This window comes from Gopherus flavomarginatus, chromosome 2, assembly GCF_025201925.1.
Source record: "Gopherus flavomarginatus isolate rGopFla2 chromosome 2, rGopFla2.mat.asm, whole genome shotgun sequence".
Taxonomy (NCBI): domain Eukaryota; kingdom Metazoa; phylum Chordata; order Testudines; family Testudinidae; genus Gopherus; species Gopherus flavomarginatus.
This window is the reverse complement of record NC_066618.1, coordinates 143,216,738-143,237,100: the sequence shown is the minus strand read 5'-3', so window position 1 is coordinate 143,237,100 and position 20,363 is coordinate 143,216,738.

Sequence of the window (20,363 nt, the reverse complement as noted above, 5' to 3'; positions counted from 1 at the left end):
GCTATGCTTCCCTTTGTGTGTGTGTGTGTGTGTGTGTGTGTGTGTGTGTGTGTGTGTGTGTGTGTGTAAGTAACATGTTGAGCATCAGCATTGTTAGGAGATGACACATAAACTAGGTACACAAAGAAAACAAAGACAGCTGCAAAAGAATCTCAGATCTGAATGGACCCAAGCTTTGAGGAGATTTGGATTCATATTATGATCCACATTTTTGTCTCCCATCTATATGATGGACTGAACTGAAACCCCAGAAACTTTGAGAATGTTCAATTCCATCTCTATTATATTTATAATAGCTTGACCAGCTCAGTGATATGACTCACACTTCAAACCATCAAATCTGAGTCCCAGAGTCTTTTTAGTTTATGCTATGGAAAAAAAATTGCATTTTAAAATTATGTCTAAGCTTCTTCTTTACATTTACCAGGGCATGCACTAACGTCAGTGTGGAGCTGCTAAAAAGGAATGATGTGCCTCACTATCAATAAAACAGTCACTCCTCCACATTGACTCCTCACCGTTTGTTACAGCATTACAGCTTGTTTTGCATGAATGATTTCTGTAATATTGACTCAATTTGTGTCAATCTGCATTTTCACACATCCTTGAACAGCTTGTACATTCTTTTCTAAACACTAGAGTGCTGTCAGTCTCATTTACTTTCCACAGAAAGCACTAGTTCTGCACATAAACTTCAGAGACAATAGCACAGAAGCTTATTTAAAATGTTTTTGTGAAAATTACCAAAGAAGTATATTTGTTTGAAGTTTTGAATGATCAATCACGAGCAACATAATAGACAATCACTTCCCAAATGACAGGAGTTTTAGTCACTTCTGGGAAAGCAACTGAGCATAACATGGTGGAGTGATATTGCCCTCACAGTAAATATTTTCTGTCACAAGAAGTTCAGAGGTGAGGTGCTCATTAATTCATTCCTTTGCTCTTAAAAATTCCATTGCCTTCTTCAAAGATTAAGGCAATTGGATACTAGGGGCTAAATTTATCTAAGTATCTAACCTGATTCTCAAAGGCAGCATTTCTGCTGGGAACGGGGCAAGTGGTGGTGCAGAAAATTGGCATCAAGTTCCCCAACAATGGCAGGTCAAACCACCTAAGTAGCCCATGTAAGATAAGAAGGGGTTCAGCACATGCCCTCAGCATTGTCCCCAATAAGAGTTCCTACGGGACTCCAGGCCCCCTCTCCCCGCCCCGAGAAGAAAACCCAAAGGGAAAGCAGTAGCGGGAATACCTTCTTTCCCTTGAGTGAAACTCACCAAAGCACAGGTGGCCTAATTGGTGAAGATGTAATGTGTATTTCCATGCACCACATATAGTGAATCTGGCCCTAGAATTCTAATACACTGAAAGAGCCACAGAGATATCTCCAGCACAGGATTCCTTTTATTTCTTCTATCATTCAACATTCTTTATTAAAGACAAAACTATGAAAGTAGGCTTCTGCAGGGCAGGGGCAAGGACGTTTCGCGCCCTAGGCGAAACTTCCACGTTGTGCTCCCTCCCCCCCAAGCCCTGTGGCAGCCCTTCGCCCTAAGATACGCCCCACCATGGCAGTCCCCCCTCTCCGCCCTGAGGTGGCTCCCCCCGCAGCAGCTCCCCTCGGCCCGTGGAGCCGTGCGGCAGCTCCCCGCCCCAGCTCACCTCTGCTCCACCTCCTCCCCAAGCATGCCATTGCCGCTCCACTTCTCCCACCTCCCAGGCTTGCAGCATCAATCAGTTGTTTGGTGCCGCAAGCCTGGGAGGGAGAGAAGCAGAGCGGGGCAGTGTGCTCAGAGGAGAAGGCGGAGCAGAGGTGATCTGGGGGGGGGTGCGGTTCCCCTGCATGTCTCGCCCCCTCTTACTGCTGCGGGCGGCTGTCCCCGTGCCCTCTGCCCCAGGTCTCTCCAATTAAATGTATTCATAAAATAATTGGGAATTTTCCAGATGGAATCACCAGGAACCAGACTGACTTTCTAAGTATTAGAAGGAAATGTAGGTCAATCGTTCAGAAGGTCACAGCACACAGAGTAGCTGATGTTGGAAGTGACCATAATATGTAAGTGGCAAGACTGGAGGTCAGACTCAAGAAAAATAACCCCTCCATGCCAAAAGATGGAGGAGAGAGCCATGAACAAAGGCAGCTACAGAAGAGCTTTGGAGGGTGTAGTTGCAGACTTTGTGCTTGGAGATAGCTGGACTTGGTGAGTGGCATGTTTGGTCCATCTGTGGGTTGTTTGTTTGACTGTTTGTTTGGTCTCTGTGTATGGGCTGCATGGCTGAGCCATGGTCCCCTGAGTAAGCACCTGAGGCAGGTCTGTTTATTGGTGCCTTGGAAAAGTCCACAAAGCTCTGGCCCTTGGAGCTTTGATCAACCCTACCTTTTGAAGTCTGAGTGGTTAATTACTCCCTGGTTCTGAGTGGCAAAGCTGAGCTGAGCAAGGAGATTTGGTATAAAAAGTCAGTTGCTAATTGAACTTGAGAGCTGTGAAGAGAGGCAGCTAACAGGAAAGTTATGGAGGGCACTGAGAGAGGGAGTGGGAGAAGTTTTCCTTTCTGGGTCACCTCTATGTGTAATTTCAAGGTGGCCAGCAGTAGAACAATGGTGGTGATTTGCAACAGATGATGTCATGGCCTTTTTCCAGCCTGAAGCCGGAATGAATTTCCTGTGCTTAGATTTTGTTGTGTATACCAATATTGAGGTAATATGCGGATGTGCACCACTAGTAAAAACAAAACAAAAAACCCTAGATAAAAACTTTAAAAAAGTTACCAGAGGGATAATTACCCCAGCAAGGGTACGTTAGGCATTCTAGAACTCACTACTCTAAGAATTAAATTTCAGCATAAGAAAAAAATGAAATTATGAAATGCACAGAACAGTCAAAAAACTAAAATAACAGCACTTTGAAAGAATAAAATTACAGAGAACATATGTGCATTGCAGGAAGCACCAAGAAGTAACAATAGCAATAATACAAGTATGTGTTGGGATGTGTGTGTGTGTGTGTGTGTGTGTGTGTGTGTGTGAGAGAGAGAGAGAGAGAGAGAGAGAGAGAGACTGAGTAAGTACTGGGGGAGTGTATGAGAGACAGGCACTGCCCCTTTAAGTAGATCAGCATTCACCAGTCTGAATGCTCCTTGTGCTCTGCGGAGATGGGGTACATGGGCGGGAAGGGATGGAAGAACAGGAACACCCTGACATTAGCCCCCCGTCCCTCTCCCTGCTCTGCACAGCAAGCAGGAAGCTCCCAGGAGCAGCTGGCCAGGGGCTCCAAGGCAGAGGGCAGGAACAGTGCGGCAGTGGGGGGAGAGGTACCTGAATTGCCCGGCACTTGATTGCTGAGTGGCTGCACAGGCAGGCAGCTTAGAGGGAACATTGATCAGTACCCCAGGTTCAAGGAAGAAAGGAGCTGGCCACCACGGAATTGGAAAGAGAGGAAGTCAGAGAGGAGGGCAGGCAGATTGTAACCATAAGAGACAGAAGATCATCGCAGAATTCTGCAAGCCTGCAGACAAATGAGGATGCATAGTCTGTGGCCACTAGAGAGAAAAGGACACAGAGGAATTCCAAACAACTAGAAGTTTCCAATCAATATCACCTCCTCAACATCGAAACTGTGAACGTTAACACTCAAGATCTATCTGGTTCAAGGGAATGGAGAAATGTATGGGAAACACCTGTAGATGGCAGCTTGGCCTAACATGAAAGAAAAATCAAACTGACCCACAAATTGTTCTACATCTGTCCAAGGAAGACAGGCCATCTTTGTTGGGGATTCAATAGTCAGAAGAATTGAAAGAACATTCTTCAATGGACAGGCAGACAACAGGAAAGTGTTTTGCCTTCCCAGAGCCAAGATATGAGATAAGATTGGATATTTTTCTAAAGTTGACAAGCAAGATGCATTGGTGATGATTAGGTCCCTACCAAATTCACGGCCACGAAAAACGCATCACAGACCGTGAAATCTGGTCTCACCCCATGAAATCTGGTCTTCTGTGTGCTTTTACCTTATACTATACATATTTCATGGGGGAGACCAACATTTCTCAAATTGGAAGTACTGACCCAAAGGGGAGCAACAGAGGGATTGTGATATTGTCACCCTCACGTCTGCACTGCCTTCAGACTCGGGTGGCCAGAGGGAGGCAGCTCTTGGCTCGGTGCCCAGCTCTGCAGGCAGTGCCCTGCCAGCAACAGCGCAGAAGTAAGGGTGGCAATACCATTCCAGGTCACCCTTACTTCTGCACTGCTGCCTTCAGAGCTAGGCGGCCGGAGAGTGGCGGCTGCTGACTGAAGGCCCAGCTCTGCAGGCAGCAGCACAGAAGTAAGGGTGGCAATACCATACCATGTCATCCTTAGTTCTGCGCTGATACTGGCAGCAGCTCTACCGTCAGAGCTGGGCTCCCAGCCAGCAGCCATCACTCTCCAGCTGCCCAGTTCTGAAGGCAGCACTGCCACCAGCAGCAGCACAGAAGTAAGGGTAGCGATACTGCATGGCCCCTACAATAACCTTCTGACCTCCCCACAACTCCTTTTGGGTCAGGACCCCTACAATTACACCACCATGAAATTTCAAATTTAAATAGCTGAAATAATGAAATTTATGATTTTTAAACTCCTATGACCATGAAATTGACCAAAATGGACCATGAATTTGGTAGGGCCCTAGTGATGATTCATATCTGCACTAATGGCACTGCATTCACTGCATTGAAGGCTATGTTACAGATAATAGATGACTTCAAGGAAAGTGGAAGCATGCTGAACAGGAAGAATATTCAAATAGCGTTTTCTGAGATCCTCCCTGACCCATAAGCAAAGTAAGACAGAAGGCAGAAGATACTGGAAGTGAATTGCTGGTTAGGTAAGCAGAGTAGGTTTTGGTTTTGTGGAGGATTGGTCCACTTTCTGTGGACAGAAGGAGCTGTATATTTTGGATGGTCTCCATCTCAGGAGAAAGAGAATCAAATGCCTCCAGGACAGGCTGCTTTGAGTAGTCGAAAGAGCGTTAAACTAACAAAAAGGGGAGGGTAAAAAGGAGATATGAGCATTACTGATACCTGGTGGGATGAGTCACATGAGAGGAATGTTAAAAGTCAATGGTTATAAACTATTTAAGAAGGATCAAGAGAGGAAAAAGGGGTGGGGGAGTGGCACTCTATTTAAAAATGGAATTAGCAGTTTTTGAGTCACTAATCATTCAGAAGAACAGGGTGTTTAATACTTCTGGACCAGTGTCCTAACAGATAAAGCATAAGATAGGGTATGCTACAGACCACCAATTCACCATGAAGAACACATTCCTTTCGCTCCCATCTATATTGTGTAGGGAAAAAAAAATTGTGAGATCCTGGGGTACTTCAATCTGAGAGACATAGTGGAGGTCTAAAAGCTGTGAGTACTAAATCATCCTTGAAATGTCTAAATATTATAGATAATTTCCTTACTTAGAAAGTGTTTCAACCAGCACTAGGAATTCTGTATTAGACTTTTTCTTGACAGATAAAGAGGAATTGAATACAGAACTAAAGAATAGTGGTAACTTAGGTATAAGTGTTCTTGATGTAAGGACATCTGTAATGTGCAAACAGAATAAAGTGCAAACCAGTAATAAATATACTTGCTGCTTTTAAAGGGCCAGTTTCAAAAAGCTGAAAACAATTATGAGACAAATCAGCTTGAATGAACTTAATCAGAAAAATGTGATTATTTAAGAACATTTTGCTAGTTGCCCCAAAAGCCACAATCAAGGAACAGGACTGTATTGGTTACAAAAATGACACACACAAAAACAAATGGAAGAAAGGGGAAGTTGATAGTAATACATGCAAATCAGAAACTAGGAACTGCAAGAAAATGATAAGGGGAGCAAAGGGGCACAAGGAGAAATCTATGGCAAGGAAAGCTGAGGAGGAGGAGATTTTTAAGCAACAAAAAGAATCCTAACCATGGTATTGGTCCATTACTAGATGGAAATGGTAGAATTATCAATAAGAATGTGGAAAAGGCAGAAGTGCTCAATAAATATATCTGTTTTGTCTTTCAGAAAAAACAGATGATGTAGTCATAACATTATCATATAATACTCTTTCAATCCACAAGTATCTCAGGAGGATGTTAAATAGCAGCCACTAAAGATAGACATTTTTAAATCAGCAGTCCAGAGAACTTGTATCCAAGAGTTTTAAAAGAGTTGGCTCAGGAACTCTCTGGACTTGAATTCTGATTTTCAATAAGTCTTGGAACACTAGAGAAGTTCCAGGAGTCTGAAAGAAAGCTAATGGGCAATACACAAAAAGGGTAGATAGGATGACTTGGTTATTATAAGTCTATAACTCTGACATCAATATAGGGACAAGGCTGACAAGGAACTCAATTAATAAAGAATTAAATGAGGGTACTATAATTAATGGCAATCAAAATTGGTTTATGGAAAATAGATCCTGTCAAACTAATTTGATATCTTTTTATGAGCTTAAAAGTTTGTTTGATAAAAGTAATGGTGCTGATTAAATATACTTAGACTTCTGTAAGGCATTTGCCTTAGTAACACATGATGTTTTGATTAAAAAATTAAAATTATACAAAATTAACATGGCACATAAAGGGATTAAAAGCTGGCTAGCTGATAGGTCTCAAAATGTAATTTTATATGGGGAAGCATCATCAAATGCATTTGTACAGGAATCAGTTCTTGACCCTGCACTATTTAATATTTTTATCAGTGACCTGGAAAAAAAACTTAAATAATCACTGATAAAGTTTGAAGGTAACTTAAAAAATGGGGGAATGATAAATAATGAAGAGGACAGGTCATTGATACAGAGTGATCTGGATTGCTTGGTAATCTGAGCAAACAAACAAACAATACCTGTTTTACAGCTAAATGTAAATGGATATATCTAGGAACTAAGAATGTAGACCATAGTTACAGGATAGGGGACTCTATCATGTGAATCCGGAACTCTGGAGAAGATTCGAGGTGATGGTGTATAATCAGCTCAACATGAACTCCCAGCGCAACACTGTGCACAAAAGAGCTGATGTGGTCATGGGATGCATAAACAGGGGAATCTTGAATAGAAAAAATGAGGTTATTTTGCTTCTATATTTGGCCTGGATGCAACCACTGTTGGAATACTGTGTACAGTTCTGTGTCCACAATTCAAGAAGGATGTTGATAAATTGGAAAGAGTTTAGAGAAGAGTCATGAAAATGAATAAATGATTCAAAAACGTGCCTTATAGTGATAGATTCAAAGTATTCAAACTATTCAGCTTTACAAAGAAAAGTTTAAGGGGTAATTTAATTGCAGTCTGTAAGTACCCACATGGGGAATATTTGAAAATTGGCTCTTCAGTCTAGCAGAGAAAGACATGACATGATCCAAAGGCTGGAAATTGAAGCTAGACAAGTTCAGACTGGAAATAAGGCATACATTTTTAATGGTGATGGTAATTAACTATTGCAATAATTGACCGAGGGTTAAATCAACATTGGATTCATTCATGCACACTTCAGATCATCTGTTTTCAGAAAGGAAATGTCAATCTCTTGCCAATGTTGCAGCCTACTGTATATTAAGGGTGAAGTGTTCAATGTTGAAAGCCACATCTCTCCAGCGTGTGCAGGGCCATCTGCATGGTGTTCTCCATCCAGCTTTTGTTGGATCAAGCTAATAAAGTTGGCATGCTGGTATAGAACCCAGTACACAGAGCAGATGGCCAAGTCGCCAGAGCCTGCACTGAGTCACTTGGTAAGACACCGGAGGCTAGCTGGTCCACAGTATGACCTTCTAATTCATAACATGATTAAACTACCATGTGCCTTCAAAATGTCCTTACTGTTTCCTGCTGAAAGTGTCCAGCTGGCACAGTTGCATCTCTATGCTGGTCAAGATTTCATAGCCATATAAAGGGACAGAAGCCATTGCTTCCACTGGAATGTTTCCACTCCAATTCCATTCCAAGCAAACTCTTCATGCTGTTGCTTCTTGAGCTTATTAAGACATAATAAATCTATGCTGCCTACAGCAAGCTGGATTTTTCTCTTGACATTGAACCAGGTTTTTAGCATTAGACAAATTATTGAAAAAGCCCAAGAGTTTGGGTTCAGGAAAAATGCCTTAGACTCTGTTGACCACTGTTCCTTTTGGTTCTGCTTGCAAGCTTCTGGTGTGTCTGGCAAGCTCCTCAACCTTTGCACAGAAATGTGTCGCCAAAGTGAGAGCTGTGTTTTCTTAGGTAGAATCATAGAATATCAGGGTTGGAAGGGACCTCAAGAGGTCATCTAGTCCAACCCCCTGCTCAAAGCAGGACCAATCCTCAACTAAATCTCAGGTACTAGGATGTCCAATGGGTTGTGCACAGCCGTGGCAGCCATTACAGGTGCATGGCTGCCTCTGATCTGTTCAACACCATTATTGGCCAAATGATGGAAGCCATGACAAGCCACATACCAGGGGTGGTACTGCATGACTTCCACATAACAGACCTGGAATGTGTGGATGACTCAGCTATATCTGCATCCTCACAAACTAATCTCATCAATGGTCTCAATATATTTAAAGAAGTAAGTAAGTAAGCTCAGTCTTTAAGTCAACTGGAAGAAGACCAAACTGATGAAAGTGGCTGATGGCTCTTTACCCCTACCCATTGTAACTAATGGGCAAGAAGTTGGATTAGTCATCTCATTGTCCCCAAGGAGAGATGTTATCTTGCTGACATGAAAAACAATCAGTAAGGCTACAGGTGTTATGCACACTCTTTGGAAGTCTCTTTGGCATCAGTGCCATATATCAACTCAGACTAATGTGTATTTACCAAGACTGATTTTTTTCTAAAATATACATTCTAGGAATTAATTTGGGGAAGTTCTATGGCCTGTGTTATACAGCTGGTCAGGCTAAATGATCACAATTGGCCCTTCTGGCCTTGGAATCTATGAAAATGTATTAAGAAAATAGACAGTAAAGGCTAATAAGCAACACATTACAACAGCAATTTCAAACTGAAGAACAGACTCCAGGTGCTATAAGACTTAGACACAGTACAAGAAGCCATACTGATATATCATGGTATTTTCTGGTTGACAATATCACATAACTGTAGCTGGTTTCCAGAGAAGTGGACCTAAAGCCTGGATAAGTGAGGATACATGGAATTGTGTAAAACAAGGAAACAAGTCAAAGCAAACAACTTCAAAAACAGCCCTGGAAAAAGAAGCAGCAAAAAATCTGTATAAAACAGAAATCAGAGCAATAAAAAGCAGCATGTGAAGAGACAAGAGGAAGTACTTGGATTACATTGCCAATGAAACTGAAGCAGCTGCTAAAAGATGTAACAATAAACTCTATCCGTTCAACAAGCTCCTATCTGGAATGTTTACACCAGGTGCAGGTCCTGTCAGGGATAAACTAGGACAAACTTATCAACAGAAAAACAACAAAGAGTAATGCACAGAGCACTTCTAAAAAGAGCTACACAGATTAACACCAGAATAAAGTATTGACTTTCAAGAAAGATATTAAAGACCCAAAATTAGACATCTTAACATCTTACATAAAACCCACCAAAAGTGAAAACAGCAGTAAAAACTTGGAAAAGCTGCAGGTAAAGAGCTAATCATTGGGGAAATGCTGAAAGTCTGTGATGATGAGACTTCTAATAAAATCAAAGAACTCTTCAACAAACTATGGGAGCAGGAAAAGCTTCCAGAAAAATGGAAAATAGCATTATATTCAAAAAACAAAAAACCTGATCTAAATGATTGCAACAATTGGAAAGATGTTACATTCTTTTCAGTGATAGGTAAAGTCTTCTGCAGTATCATCTTAAGGAGAATAAGAGAAGCAGTCAAGGTGTGCCTAAATGAATAGCCGGATGGATTTTGACCCAGAAGACCATATGTCTACCAAATTTTCACAGCAAGAGTAAATAATGAAGAGAGCATTGAATGGCAGAACTCACCCATTATAACCTTCATATATTTCAATAATGCATTTGACAGCCTCCATTGTAATTCACTCGTGAGAATCTTGAAGTGTTATGGTATGCCTACAAAAATAATTAACATAATGTGGGCTTTATATCAAAGTGCAGCATACATAGTTAAAATAAATGAAGGCTAGAGTGAATGGTTCAACATAGATACCAAGGTCAAACAAGAATGCATTCTGTTTCCTATCAGAGAAATCACAGATGGTATAATGCAGGCATTGACTGACTCAAACAAGAAAATAGAAAATCTTAATTTTGTTGACAACATATTCTTAAGCGACAGCCCAACCATTGTTCAAATAAAGACAAAAAAAAGAAAAAAGAAAAAAACAACAACCCTATGCAGCATTTCAAAAAAAGATGGGGTCAATAATCATTTATGGAAAAACAAATCTATGAAAATCCCAGCAACTCCCAACTCAAACATTACTTTAGAAGGCAAAGGAATAGAGAAAGTGAGTCAATTCACATATTTTGGCAGTAACACGCAAGTCAATGGGGAAGCTCAGAAGAAAATAACATCACAAATTGGCAAAGCAGAAGCTGTATTTATCACCTTAAACAAGGCTTGGTCATAGAAAATCTACAACTTAAAGATCAAACTGCAAATCTTCAATTCAAATGTTATTTCTATCTTAACATATGGATGTGAACATTGGAAATCCATCAAAAGTAAAGAGATGTTTAAATGTCTTTGAAAACCAATGCCTCAGGAAAATACTAGGTATTAAATGGAATGAATTTATAAAATAAAAAGATTTGTCAGAGAATTCAACACCCTCTTATCACTAAAGATATCCAGAAAAGGAGCTTGAACTACTTGGGACATGCACTAATAATGAAGCCAGAACATCTGCCATAGCAGATGTGCCATTGGGCCGCTAGAGGAAAATGCAAAGGGGAAAAACAAAAGAATTCCTGCATCAAACACTACTCAGAGATAGTAAACTTGTGGGACTTAGCCACGTAACTGACATGCAAAGAGCGGACCATGATGGAGAGGACGGTGAGCCTTGTACACGCCTTAAGCAATGTCTGCTGGCACGAAAACAATTCAAATTTGACTTAATACAACCAGAAGGATGAAGTTATATTCATGGTTCACCTAAAAGGCCAACCCCTCTAATGGGAAGATCATTACTCCCTGAGACAAATAAGGTATCTTAACAAATGAATTCAGGGTACATTTCAACTTATGGACCTTATTTGCTCTTGAAAGCCATCTAGCCTTTTTGTATCACTCTGACTGTTCAAAGAGGCTGGAAATTGATTAGCACTTCCCAGCTGAGAATCTCCTTAGCATAAGGGAGTTATCAGAAATCATAGAGCCAGCATAGCTGGCTCTAATGTCCCCTCTATTTCTTCCAGCCCTGGCTGAGGAGAGAGAAAAGACATGCCCCAAGTCCTGATGTTCTTTGCTAGTCACAGCTAGCAAAGGCCCTATGTAGGCTGTTACTAGATGGCACAGGCTAGAGGAGGGCCAACTAAAACAGTTTAGAGTAGTCTAAACTCAAACCACTGCCACAGACCCAACCTGTGAACCTGGAAATAACCATTGGCCCTGTACCCTGCAGCAGAAGAACTAGCCCTATCTCTCTACCTAAGAGGTGGTATAAACAGTATACTTGCTATATAATTGCAGTTTAATTGACGTGTTTAACTACTACTAAAATCAGATGGAGTGTGTTCACCATAATGGCATCACATCAAGATTCAGGATTCACTGAAAAAATATCAGTCAGTGGTATCATTACAGATGGCCTAGTATTGAAATTGCCAGTCCATTTTGGTACATACAAAATGCCTGTTGATTATCAGGTCATCTGAACCTCCTAGAAGCTGAAAATGTAGAACATCTCTCCAGTGATCTGTATCTACAGTGAACAGAAGGGTGACCTCAGTCTCAGCGCTGTGGATATTACATTAAAAACAATAGCATCTAGACCTGGTATCTCAATTTATCTCCTAAATCTGCCTACAGTATGTATCAGCATTTACTATATAAAGCTGATTGAAGCTTTTCACCTCAGATTCAAATAACTTCCTCTATTCCTGTAACCTTAGTACTCATTAACCATTATGACACTGCTTTTCTCATCTTAATTTTTATTCAGATCTGGAGACAGGGTTTGCGATTTCAGAATGTCATTCCTCATACATTGACTGTTTATCCTTACATTTGCCATCCCTGACTAAATAGTCATGAACCCACTCTAAGTATTAGAGGCATATTTCAAAATACATCTGTCTATTGCATCTTTGCCTACTACTATACATTTAATATCTGGAACTAATGTCATGCACAAATAAGAGACACTGCTATGATAGCGCCAATAAAAAATGAGACCCAAATTCTGGTCAAAATACCTAGGTACCCGAGTGTACACTGTTCTGAATCAGGACCCTAGAATGCTACCATTTTCCCACAACCTCCCGTCCTCATAGCTCAACAATGCTGCAAGTGCCTGCACATTTTCATCTTATTACATTTGATTTTTAGTGAAAGACCCAGTCACCATATTTCATCCAGAAACACCTCCTCCCTAAGGGGAAATAACAGGGCTCTGTTGATTTTACTGATATGCCACATGGGCTTATACAATTAACCTATAGAATCTCTTTGCTCAGGCTCACAGTAATTTAGTACAGGATAATTGCTGTAAGCAAGCACACATGCAGCATTAGATTTTTAAAGCAGTGTCATTTCCCTATGCCTAAAGACTTTAGCATAACTAGTGTTAGCATAACTAACTTAGCATAACGCTTCTTTACTTACAGATTGGATTGCTTATCAATGACAACTTATATAGCAGCTTACTGCTTTAGCATAGTTTGGCCTCTATGCTCAGCTTTTTGTTGAAAAATTGCCTGAATCAAATCTCTGTATACAGACATCCCCAAGCTTCCTGGAAACTGGGTTATGACTTCAGATTCACATCCAAACTTCACAGGTAACTCCCGTCTCTGGAATAGGCTGTAGCAAAATCCCATTTCCACCACTGATTTATTAAGGATTTTGGATCTGGATCCAGTTCTAGTCTTTGTGGCTTGGATTCCTCTCCTCTTTGTTTATAAAGTTGTCATAGCTCTGTGTGTTCCAAGAGCAGAAAGTGCGACTGAAACAAATCCTACATTAACTGTTTAGTAGAGCAGCTAAGTAAACTCAGTGGTTGTTCATTTTTTAGTTGCCATGTCAACTCTTATATTCTCCATTTCATTTCAACTAAGACATGTTTAAAATGATAGTGATAAATACCAAATGATTTCTATGAAAAAAACAGATGTTCTCCAAGACGTTTCCCAAAAATTTTCATACATGCAGTACTACAAAAGATATGTAGACTTTCAGTTAGCAGTTTGATTGACTCAAAGCATATATCTACTGGAGATAGGACTGAGTGTATTTGTTACTTTAATAAAATGAGAAAATTGAGAAAATTCTGAAACAAGATTAAACATTTTTCTAGATCACAATCAAATCAGCTAGTATTGGTTTTTATTATTAAGTCAAAATGGCCCTGGTACAGAAGATTAATGTTCTGAGTTATGTAGTTAGAAGATGAGTGCCTGTTAAGAATGACTAAATCTGCCAGCCAATGTTCTTTTTATACGTTGGTTTATAATGCCAGAGTGAATTTATATCAGTTTTTCAATTTCATGGGACACATCATGTTATGTGCTTTTTTATTTAATATTTTTTTAATATCCGTTAGTTTACTGTTGTGTGCATAGATTTCCCTGATTGGGTGACAGTGAGCTATGACACTCAGGATTTCAAATTAAGCTAGAAAGCACTTCTTATAGTGCTAGGTGCTAGAGGAAACCCTAAGACAGACTTACATACATACAATTCTGGAGAGTGCAGGAACTGTTTCTTTTCTACTGTCCTGGGCACCCTGCTCTGCAGACAGGACAGAGAGAAGGAAGGACTGAGGCAGGGCCAGTAAGGAGGAGACCATATAGCAGCAATGCTCTGTACTTTTTGTATTAAATTACATAAACATTGTCAACCAAAAATATCTAGGAGGTCCTAAATATGGTAACTCTTAATATTCTCAAATGTGCAGTAGCTTTTAAAATAAAATATTTAGATATTGAAATCCAGACTGAATAACCACTTTCAAAATAATCCATGAGACAGAGTTAAGGTGTTCTGTGAGATGATGTACTATGAATTCCTTTGAAATCATGTGCTTATGTTAGCTGTGCAAGCAGTACGATGCTGTGACTGAATGCAGTATTGTAATAAACTTTGTACCAAATATGCCTTGAGTGGTATCAATTAAAAACTAAACTCAATGGCCAATAATATCATTGTGAATTATATGAAGCAACATTATATGTAAAGTTATAAATTCCCCCTGAATTATGTTGGCAGCACATGTTTAAACTTAGGTAGCCCCAATTAGGCTGAACTGGTCAAGCACATAAGCTGAGCATCCACCAGCAGCCCCGCATCAGAACTTCCCCTTCCCCCCAATGCCTCCAACCTGCCAGCAGATCCCATGGATCAGTGCCTGCTCCTCCCTCCCCGCACCTCCTGCCCACTGCAAACAGCTGTTTCACAGCATACAGGAGGCTGGGAGGGAGACGGGAGGAGCAAGGACATGGTGTGCTCAGAGGTGGGGGGGCAGAACTAGGCAGGGGTAGAGCAGGGGTGGGAAGAGGTGGGGTGCGGGCTTGGGGGAACAGGTGAACTGGGGGTGGGACCTGGGGCAGAGCCAGGCGTCGAGCACCCTCCAGTACTTTTGAAAGTCGGCGCCTGTGGTCAAGCAGGTCTTAAAGGAGTGTGTGTTTACCTGAATATACATATAAGTTGTAAACAGGGTCCTCAGCAAGAGGAGGAAGACAGGAGATAAGAAAAATCTGCATTTCAGGATAGAGAGATGAGAAGAAACAGCATGCAACCTCTTTCACTACCAGACCCCTGGCTCCATCCTCACAGGTGGAAGGAACTTTATCTAGGGGTAACCCTCAGGAAAATGCATTTCAAAGGGTAACTGAACTATAAGGGTGAGAGGCAAAAAACACCAAATTGTCTTTGCCTATCTATCTCTCTATTTTAACCTAAGACAACAAAAAGCCATTGGAGAAAATCCTGATCTGAAATTTGGTCAGCATGTGATAAGAACTTCACTTTGAACGAAGGCTAGTTTGCTATGTTTCTGAAGTGTTTTATCTTTATTTCTCTTGTAACTATTTCTGACTTTACTGCCTTATACTGGTACTCATGTAAAACCTACCTCTTTGTATGTAAATAAACTTGTTTTATTCTTTAATTAAAACTAATCCAGTGTTGTGAACTCTTTGAGTAACTTCATTTAAGGTAGCAGACAGTTGTATATTAGTCCCTTTAGAGGAGCAATGAACTGATATATTTAGACTGTCCAGGAGAGGGCTAGGCAGTGCAGAACACACATTTTTGGGGGTGGGGGTGGGGGGTGAAATCCAGGACTGGTTCTATGTTGGGGTCTCCCTGCAAGTAGTAACCAAGGCTACTGGAAACCAGAGTGTGACTGGTGTGTTGCTGACAGGCTGCTGGACCAGGGCTGTGGCTATACACAAATACTCAGGGTGTGACCTTCATGCTGTTTGTTTGTTTGTGAGAAGCCCATGTTAGGAGCTACAACAACAAAACACCGTGAGGCACCCCAAGTTATAGGGCAAGTGATGACAGCCCCTCACAGTTCTGGATTGCACCCTGGAATATCATATATGCCCTAAACTATTTCTTTATTTATAATAGCTGGAGCTTTTTTAATAATGTGATAGGTTACATTGTTTTCACTTAGCAACCTGAACTGATTTTTTAAATGAAGTTCTATATGTTTGTTTTATATAAGTTGCAGTACATTATGATTTTGATCTGATAACATCTATGTCCAAAGTATAGCAATATAATTGCAATGTTTATTTCCTTTAAATAAATGTACATTCCCTGATAATTTATTGTTATAGTGTGTATTAAACATTTTTGAAAATTAGAAAAAATAAAATTAATGCTGTCCTCTAATATAAAAATCCGAAGATGGTTACAGTTTCGTGCGTGTGTTTTTAACAGAAGTCTCCAGTGATATCAATTGTCTCCTACCTTTAAAAAAATCATTGGCACAAATATGGCCTATGACTTTTAAAACCCACAAATTATGTAAGGCTTTATGTGTTTTAGTATGAGCAGTTAGTTATAGCTGAAATGATAAAAGTTTTTACATTTCAGTGAGAATATAAAAAAGTGATATTTTATTCTGATTTGCCTGCCTGCCTGCCTTCATTCTGGAAAGAATAGGCAATATTCCATTCTCAATTCTTATTCACATCAGTGTCAAACCAAAGCATATCTACTGAATTCACTAGAATTATTCTGCCGTTACATTACCCAAACAGAGACTAGAATCTGATCAAATATCTGTAACTCTTGCATACTGCAACAACCTGGTAGAAAGGAATCAATTTATCGATCTGTTGGTATCAGAAAATTATCTGTCAATGTCGGAGATTTAATGATTCATCAAGCAAAGAAAATTCATTTTAAAAATCAATGTGCACTTCTTAAGGTCATCTTCCGATGTGTTTTTAAAAGTATGAAGCTTTTCCCCCCAGTATGAGGCTTTCCTTTCCTTTATTATCTGCATCAAGTAGTGTAGTGCGTACTTTTAATAGTTTAATTAATAGTACAAATAATATGTTATGTTCACCTAATGAGGATAAGCTTGACAAATGAGCCACGGTTAGTGTAACAGAAGATGATACATTTCTGAAACAATAGCTGCAAGTGTTGTCTTTTCCTATAATACAGTTAGTTTTTATTGCTGCTGTGGATTTACTGTGGGTACTATATTCTTTAATTTGGAGAGCTGATGATAGCATAAAGCAAAAGCATTCTCCAAGTCCTTTCCATCTTTCTGCAACCTCGTTTGATCATTAATTCACAGACTCATCCAATGTGTGATACTGCTCCACCAACATTTTATCAGTTCATCTGCTGATTGCTTTCCTAACACTTTGCCCTCTAGTAATACTTCCTTGGGATTGTCATCAGATCTTTTCGCTAAAATAGAATAAGAGTTCTTGAGTTTCATCTCTTGGCTTTGTCTGAAAAATGCCTGCTGCACATCAGCTGTTGAAGTATCTACTCACTAGCAGTTCCATATTCTGTCTATTACAAAAAAATATATACACCAAAGATGATGATTTTGTTCCATTACTGTAGTTCATTTCTCTCTGTTATGTGAATCATGGACCAAGCCAATGCCCAGAGATATTTCAGTAAACCATTGTTCATGTAGCTACTTTTGAAATGTAGTATTGTTTCCACACCTAATCACGTAAAATCCCAGCTAATTTTGAGGGGTACATTTTCAAAGCAATACAAAGGAAGTTGCATCTTCTCCCCTCACTATTAGAGCTAGGTGAACTCATCAAACCATTTTTCTGTGGATATTTATGTAAATTAAGTTGATTCATGTTTGTACTGCTTGCGTTCCCTTTCCGCAACTGTTCATGCCAATAGAAAGCAATTTTACAAATATCTGAGGAAAGAAAATTTGCAAGTAATGTGTGTGTAGTCTCAGAAAGAGAATATTAAATTTGCAAGCTCCAGTATTTGTGTTCAGCACTCATGCAGTCAGAAAACCAATAGCATATAACTAATTAGAAATGAACAGCTTAAAGACTGAAATTCACACCCAAGTGGGGATGGCCCATCCATATAGGTGAACTAGGCAGTCGCCTAGGGTGCCAAGTTAAATGGGACAAGGAAAAAAATCAAATTTAAAAAAATGAAAAAAAAATGAAAAAGATAAAAAAAACAAATAAAATAATGAAGATGTCATTATTTCAATTCTCCCGCATGTACGCAGGGGATATGAATTATAATTTATTTATCTACATTTCTGAGAATTTATTAATATATCAAATCTTTTATTTACTGCAAAAATAAATAATATTTCAGCGGGGTTTTTTTCCAATTTGTGACATAGGGTCAAGATGACCCACTCCGCAATTTTGATAGGCAACAACTCAGCCACAATTAAACACATCTGCCAGCAGCAAGAGCTGCAGTGCTAGTGACACCTAACTCAAATATACATCAAGGTCGCATAGCCGGAAATTCATGTAGATATCACGAGTTGATACATGTCAAATGGTCATTTTAACAGGTTGCAGGTAGATGATTAAGAATCAAGCTAATACTGTGGAGAATTGTGTTTCTTGGTGCTGAAGAATAAAAAATAACGTCTTTCAGCCTTATAAATCCAAAATGTGAGTATCTTTAAGTGTTATTAAACTTTAGTGTTATTATCGGGCTGTAAAATTATGAACTTTTCTTTGTTATAACTGGTTCACATGGAATAGATAAGGTCTATAGGAAAAAAGTAACAGTGTTAACGCTTAATAGACTATGCAAGTGATGACATCACACTCCAAGTGGGAAACCGTGAGGAAGGGGATTACTTTCCAAACAACGGGTGTTGGGTTATAACAATGAAAAAGGCCGTTTTGTTTCCATGTAAATGATGCAACTAACTGTTTTAATAGGCAAGCAAGTGTATGTTACTAATCATTGAACCTTTAAGCAGTGAAAAGATGTGTTGGGATGGCTGCAATGTGGTTTAAATCGCCAACCACATGATGGGTGTGTCAGCCATCCTTAATGCTATAATGTTTGCAGTCAGGAGCACAGTACATAATATTCAAATGCTTCATAGCAGAAAGATGAAAAAGAAAACCCACAGGAGCTGACTATCGTAAACAAAAGGCTGAGAAGGAAAAAGCAGAAGCAAAACAGCAGGGATCCTTCCTGAATGGAAGCAGTTCACAGCATCCAGATGAAGGAATTTTATGTTGAGAGGAGGTTAGCTCACATCCGCATGAAAGCAGTTTGGAACATCAAGATGAAGATATATTACTTCAAGATGAGAGTAGCTTATAACCACAAAAAAGCAGTTTGGAAACTCAAGATGATGGAAACTTATTTCTAGATGAAGGCAGCTCACAGCATCAGACTGATATGGAAGTGGAGAAAATGTATTCACCCTCAGAGACACATGCAGAAATTGAAGTAAATGAAGTAGAAGGAAGAGGAAGTTACAAACAACTTTTAGTATTGGGACCCAGCTTCATGGCCCAGATGTGATGACAGTGTGTGGCAAATTCTCATGGAACATGGACTCGAACAAGTTCAGGAATTTCCCTTCCCTTAGGAAGGAAATAAAAGAAAATTCTCTGCTCAGCATTACAAGAGGAAACTCATTAATGGGGAAGAAATTCATCAAAACTGGTTACAATATTCAGTGTCAAAGGACTCTGTTTTGCTTTTGCTGCAAGCTGCTTAGAAATCAAGCAATTGGTACATGACTTACTGAAAATGGTTCAAAGGACTTGAAAAACATATCTTCAATTCTCTCTTCACATGTAAGAAGTACAAAAGATTTGGAATGTTTTCAACATTGGAAAGAACTTGAATTATGATTGAAAAAAGGAAAAACTATCAATGAAGAAAATTTACGTGTGATCAAGGAAAAAGAATATTGTCAACATATATTAGAACATCTGATTGCTTTAGTGAGAGTTCTCAGTGGGCAAAATTTAGCATTCTGCAGCCACGGTAGAAATTAAAAATTATACACTCCAGGTAATGGAAACTTTTTAAAATTTGTTGAATACCTAGCTTTGTTTGATGCAGTCATGAAGGAGCATCTACATAAAATAACTGATCATGAAACACAGGTTCATTACTTAGGAAAAAATATGCAGAATGAACTGATTCAAATCTTAGGAAACGTCATTAAAAATGAAATTGTAGAAGCTGCCCATTCTGCAAAATACATTTCAATAATATTGGACTGTTCACCAGATGTGAGTCATGTTGAACAAATGATGATGATATGAAAAAGTGGATATGAAAAAGTCTGTAGATGAAGATAATGTTGAAGTGCTCATAAAGGAACATTTTTGGGGTTTCATACCCTTGAAGGAGACGACTGGAGCATTTGTGGCTCAAACTATTCTACAAGAGCTTGAAACAATGTCATTATCTGTTGAAAACTTATGTGGCCAAGGCTATGATAATTGAAGTAATATGAAGGGTAAAGATAATGGTGTGCAAAGAAAAATGATAAAAATCAATCGTAGGGCCTTTTTCATTCCTTGCAGTGTGCATTCTCTGAATTTGGTTGTCAATGATGCTATTAGATGCTGGTTTTAGGCAAGCAGTTTCTTTGACCTGGTGCAATGTGTTTGTGTGTTTTTCTCAGGCTCAACATGCCATTGGGAGATTCTGACTCATCATGTGAATTCTCTAACTATGAAACCACATAGTTAGACAAGATGGGAGAGTCACATTGATGCTTTGAAGCCTC